This window comes from Terrapene carolina, unplaced genomic scaffold, assembly GCF_002925995.2.
Source record: "Terrapene carolina triunguis isolate 2854851 unplaced genomic scaffold, T_m_triunguis-2.0 Scaffold34964, whole genome shotgun sequence".
NCBI lineage: Eukaryota > Metazoa > Chordata > Testudines > Emydidae > Terrapene > Terrapene triunguis.
In genome coordinates this window covers 6963-12891 of record NW_020699315.1, presented here as the reverse complement: position 1 = coordinate 12891, position 5929 = coordinate 6963, and the positions used below count along the sequence as shown (strand labels likewise).

At 43.4% G+C, this 5929-nt stretch overlaps 1 non-coding gene across 1 annotated transcript; it reads left to right on the top strand.

Annotated features, from left to right (window-relative positions):
* The first annotated feature begins 233 nt into the window (after positions 1-233).
* TRNAC-GCA lies at positions 234-305 on the top strand. Its single transcript has one exon. It is a non-coding gene; the product is annotated as a tRNA-Cys (tRNA).
* Positions 306-5929: the final 5624 nt, after the last annotated feature.

Sequence of the window (5929 nt, the reverse complement as noted above, 5' to 3'; positions counted from 1 at the left end):
CCTGGGCACAGGACTGGGGAGCAGAGTGTGGTCCCAGAAAAGTAGTTGTGCTCTGGTGAGACTGAGCAGGTGTGGGGATTGGGCAAACTGTGGTGTTTATATGCATTTATAAACTTTAATATAGCCCTCATTTTAAAATCACCCATGGCCTGGGAATATAACAGAAACTCTTTGAAAGTGGGTGTGTCCTTCATAATCCTCAAAATGACTGACTCCAATATTCCATTATCAGAGGGAGTATAGCTCAGTGGCAGAGCATTTGACTGCAGATCAAGAGGTCTCTAGTTCAAATCCAGGTGCTCCCTTAACAGTTTTTATTAAATTAAAATATATTTTTATATCCATCTCCAGTATGTTCAGGAGTTCCACTGAATGGGTATGTTTGAAAGGAATTTAAACACTCAACATTTTCCCTGTTCAAATGTATAAAAACTTAGCACACCCATCCATCAGCTGAAATCAGTTCCAATCCTCTGAGTCTGTAGTTTATGTTTTCTTACCAAATGCAATCCAAATTAGTCCATTCCTCCCCGTATTCAATCTGTGACCAAATGTTAGAATGAGGCAGAGTACTGTGAAAGTACCATACTCCAAATAAAGTAAAAGCGAGGATTAATCAAAGCTGAGATGCAGACACAGTCTATTGTACAGCTGGTAAAATAACTACCTGTTACAGATTCAAACCTTTCTTTGTGCACAAAACATGAATTGGGGCTCTAATAAATGGCAACCTTCCTTTAACACAGATCATTGTTTTTTGTAACTTTCAGATGCATTCATATGGCAGCTATTTAGAGGCAACGTGCTTCTATTTCATGATCAGCAGCAGAGTCTCTGTAAGTTTACCGAGCATAGAGCTGGGTGTGTCTGCATCTAACTAACTGCAGGGTTAGTATAATACCAGATAGTTAATTGAACAGTCTTACTTCTCTAGTCTCACTTTTTGGTCTCATTGAACACTTGGTGGAAAAGGCTAGGGATTTCCCCCCCTTTATTTTCTCCTAAGGACTGTGTGATCTTGGGCATGTTACTTTAACTTCCCTATGGGTCAGGAAAATACCATCTCTTTGAAGTGTGTGGGGAAGTGAGCTGTTTGGATAACCAATTAATTACTAAAGAAACAAACTCTTGGGAAGTAGCTGTAATTTGTCCCCAAACCTTTCTTTGTTCGCATATGGTATCATGGAATCTCTCCAAGAGGGCAGAGTTAAGATTATCTGGGCATGTACCTTCAGTCTCTATTCCCTGCATTTCCAGAGTTTGAATTTTGCTGAACTCAATGTTCTGGATGTGTACGAGATACCTCTGGGGGAACCTTAACTCTGTGTTAACAAAGCCTATTGTTAGTGACAAATAATGAGACTAATCGCTCACTGCTGTAATTCCACTGACTCCAGTGTTCTTGTTCCCCATTTCTGGTTCCAAGAAAATAAGGACATTAAAACAGCCTTCAGAACTAACATGCTGTGAGAAAGTGGAAGTGTTGGTAGCTCAAATAATTCAGTGTATTCTGTGTGAGTGTGTGTTTGCATGGGCACGTGCATGTAAAAAGCACAAAACATTAATTTATAACATCTTTCTTAACTCCTTTAAATATCATGTAGTACATTAACTATATCAAGTGGATTGTTCAATGCAATGACAGTTTTTATGCATTGCCCAGAACATATTTTTAGAATTATTTAAATTATTTAACTCATCTCGTTGAACATAAAGGTGTTTACTATATTCTGTTAAGTGTGTTGATAGCTCAAATAATGAAGTTATTTTCCCTGTGTGGGTGTGAGGCACAACACATTACTTTAGTAATGCTGAAAATGTTCCCTTCTCCCTCCAGAACTGCTTTGGGCTCACCTTCCCTTTGTAAATTAATCTACTCCTGTGTCTGTATGACGAAAATATTGTTTCTATGAAAAGAACATTGTTTATTTAAAAGGACTGACACCGAATGGCCACACGATGGAGCCACAGCATCAGGAATGCAAAGCACGTTGATTATGACAAAGGATTGAACTCAGCTCCCCTCTGGCCACAGACAGATTTGTTTATTTCTCTGAGAGCCAAACATAAGCTTAAAGAAATGTCTAGAGCTGATGAAAGGGGACTTTTGGGATTGATTTCACTTGTAACAAACACAGCATTTGTTGGTATAAATAGCACAGGGGCTGGCCAGAGAATGGAGACAGAGTCCCTGACTTGCCTGGTAGCAAAGCCTGGCTTCCCAGCTGCAATTGGACATGCCGCACATCTGCAGTGCTGGTGTAAGTAGCCCAGCCTGGCCCTTTTGGGGTTTTGTGCCTGGCACAGGGCTGCTGGTAGAAGTGCTGATGCCATGAATGGCTGCATAGTGCTGTGGCATGATGCCCACATACCCTACGGCAGGGTCATTCTATCCCCCAGCTCAGATGCAAGAACAGGAGTTAGTTTCACATGCCTTTTCTTCAGGCTGTGATCTGGGGCACCCTGCTCTGTGGGAGGGATCCCGGCAGCTCAGACTCAGGGCTGGAACAGGCCCCTGATTTAGGCAGTGGCCGCAGGGTTTCCAACACTCTGATGCCTCAGACAATCTCTCTCTCCCAAAGCCTCAGGCCCGTGGCCCCAGGGAAGGCTCCTGCAATGCCTCTGCTCCTTTCACACTCTACAGAGAGGAGCAGAAGCCAAGACTAGAGCTAAGCCATGGGCATGGGGTGCTAAGCAGGTGCCCGGAGTGTTTGCCCCTCCTGGGCATTTTGCCAGAAACATTAGGGGCACAGTGTGAGGCAGGATCCCAGGCCAGGACCCAGAGCTGGGGCAGATTCTCTCCCCAGAGAAAGGGGCCGAATGGGAAATGAAGATCCGGGCCTTGGTACCAACATGAACAAATGCCCCCTCATAGTCCATAAAAACCTGGATCCTACCCTGAATCCTACTGCTGCTCCCACTGCCCACTGCTCAGATCCCCGCTCAGGGTTAAACACATTGTGACATTCTCTGGCCTGAAAAATAGCTGTGTCCCCTCAGTACTCCAACCTGGGATGCCTTTTACACTGCCTCGCTGTGAGTGGTACCACTCACACCCAGCCTCCAGCGTGTGGAGAACGTAAATAAGGAAGTGTTATTTACTCCTTCTCATAACACAAGAACTAGGGGGCAGCAACTGAAATTAATAGGCAGCAGGTTTAAAACAAACAAAAGGAAGTATTTTTTCACACAACGCACAGTCAACCTGTGGAACTCCTTGCCAGAGGATGTTGTGAAGGCCAAGACTATAACAGGGTTAAAAAAAGAACTAGATAAATTTATGGAGGATATTAGCCAGGATGAGCAGGTATGGTGTCCCTAACCTCTTTTTGCCAGAAGCTGGGAATGGGTGACGAGATGGATCACTTGATGATGACCTGTTCTGTTCATTCCCTCTGGGGCACCTGCCATTGGCCACTGTCGGAAGACAGGATACTGGGCTAGATGGACCTTTGGTCTCACCCAGTATGGCCGTTCTTATGTAAGTCAGCCCCAGTTATGCTATCTGAGTGCTATGGCCAGCCACTCTGAATCACACTGCAGGGCGACAGAAGCAAGTTTCCAGTCCCAGACTTTTCCCCAGAAATGCGTGTTTTATACTGCCCAGCACTCTGCTGGATAGTATAAGCTCATATAAAGTCTGTCATTGATTAATATAAAATGAGATGTGCAGCACTGTTATCCCACATGGAGTTTCCCACACACTTTAATCCAAACACACTGGTCTAGATAAAACAATAAAACAAGTATATTAACTACAGAAAGACAGATTTTTAAGTGACTACAAGTAATGAGGTATAAAAGTCCAAATTGGTTACAAAGCTATAAAAGGTAAAACACAGGTAACACCTAACTCAACAAACTGAGTGAATTCAAGGCATATGCTGACACAGTTTTACCGGTTGAGTCAGTGTTCAGGGAGGCTCTCCCCCTCAGTCCTTGCTCCTTCCTTTGTTCTTCAGATGTTCATGATGTTGTGGGTAGAGAGAAAAGGAGGGAGACCATGTGCTGCGTTTTGCTTTCTTCTTTTATAGACCCCTTTCTTGTGCAAGAGTCATCTCCAGACAAAAAGTCTGTTTGGGAAGGAACTTCAAGCTGCTTCTTTGTCAAGATACAGATTTTTGCTCACACCCTCTTTCCTGCTGATGAATGGCCACTTAATCAGGTGATGGTCCATTTGATCTTTTTGTCATCTGGCTGGGGCATTGGCTAGCCTTTTGTCTCTGGAGAACTGTTTGTAGAATACTATAACTTTACATACAATGTTGCCATACATATTTTACCAGGACAATAATGATCAGCCAATTATGAGCTTTTAAATGATACCTCATAAGGCATACTTTGTAGAAACTTTGACATAGTCCAGTAAACGGGTGAACATAGGGGTACAGACTGGGACGCACACTCCCTGGAGTCACCCTGGGCCCACTAACTGCCCCTACCCCCACTTACCAGTGACATCTCCTAGAGGTGACTCCTTCCCAGCCCAACATGCAGGGGAGCAGTCAGATGGCTGGGGTGGAGGGGAGAGCTTTCTCCTTTGGCCCTTGCAGATGGGAGTTGGGGATCAGTCACATCTAGGTCCAGAGTCACCATTGCCACTTCCTGCAGCTCCCATTGGCTGGGAATGGCGAACCGTGGCCACAGGGAGCTGAGGGGCTCCATGCCTGCAGATGTTCCAGATAAACAAAATGACAATGTATTAGATATTCAATTCAATGATTCCATAGAGTTTAAAATCATCAAATTTTGGTGTAGACCTGTTTATAAGCCAACCCCCACTCTTTGATGCGTCACTTTTTTACCAAAAATATTTGGCTTATGAATGAGCATATACAGTATAAAATGTCCTAGTAACATCTCCATTTTGCCTCTTTCCGCTCTAACCTCTGGACTATGAACTTATACTAAAGGGAACAGTCTAACCAAGGGAGTGAGGACCTTCCAATCATTTGGAAGCAACCAGAGACTTAACAAGCCAGCAGTTTATGCCATCACTGCTTCAAGCCTGATTCAAGAACTTGGCAGTTATTGTATGTATTTGATTCCTTTAAACAATTTGAACTCTCACCTCTTCCTTTTCTCTTATAATTAACATTTAGATTTTAGATACTAAAGGATTGGCAACAGAGTGATTATTGGGTAAGATCGGAGTTATATATTGACTTCGGTACATAGCTGGTCCTTTGGTTGATGAAATTGGTCTTAAATAACCACTCATCATTAATTCTAGTGTCTGACTGTTGAATCCAAAACTGGAATACTTAAGGAGGCTGCATTTCTGACTTCTTGTTACCCAGTTTGGTGAGACAGAAGTTTACTTTTGTTTCTGGTTTGGTATATCTTACAGAAGAATAACCACCAGTTTTGGGGTGTGTCTGTGCTACTTCTCAGCTGTTTGTCCTGAATATGGTATTTTCAGATGTGACCCACTGAGGCAGGGTGACAACTCCCATTACTCATGGGACAATGGAGTTAACAGAAAGGACAACGGGATCCACCCCAAAATGAGGCAAAATGCAAAAGGCAAAAATTGGCAACTCATCTGGACAAGCTGCGGGATGACAGAGATGCAAATGGTTCGAACAGCACTAAAAGTTACTACATGGTAATTAATAAAAGTATTAAAGAAAACAAAATGTTTGAATAGCCCTACAGTTTTTCCTGGTGTTTATCTCCCTTGCAGATTCTCTGATGATAGATAAGGGCTGAGATCCAAGTGAAGCTTTTCCCACACACAAAGCATTCATAGGGTTGCTCACCTTTGTGGATTTTCTGATGCGTAATAAGGTGTGAGCACCGAGTGAAGCTTTTCCCACACTCACAGCATACATAGGGTCTTGCCCCCCGTGTGGATTCTCTGATGTGTAGTAAGGTCTGAGCTCTGAGTGAAAGTTTTCCCGCACTCACAGCACTCATAGGGTTTCTC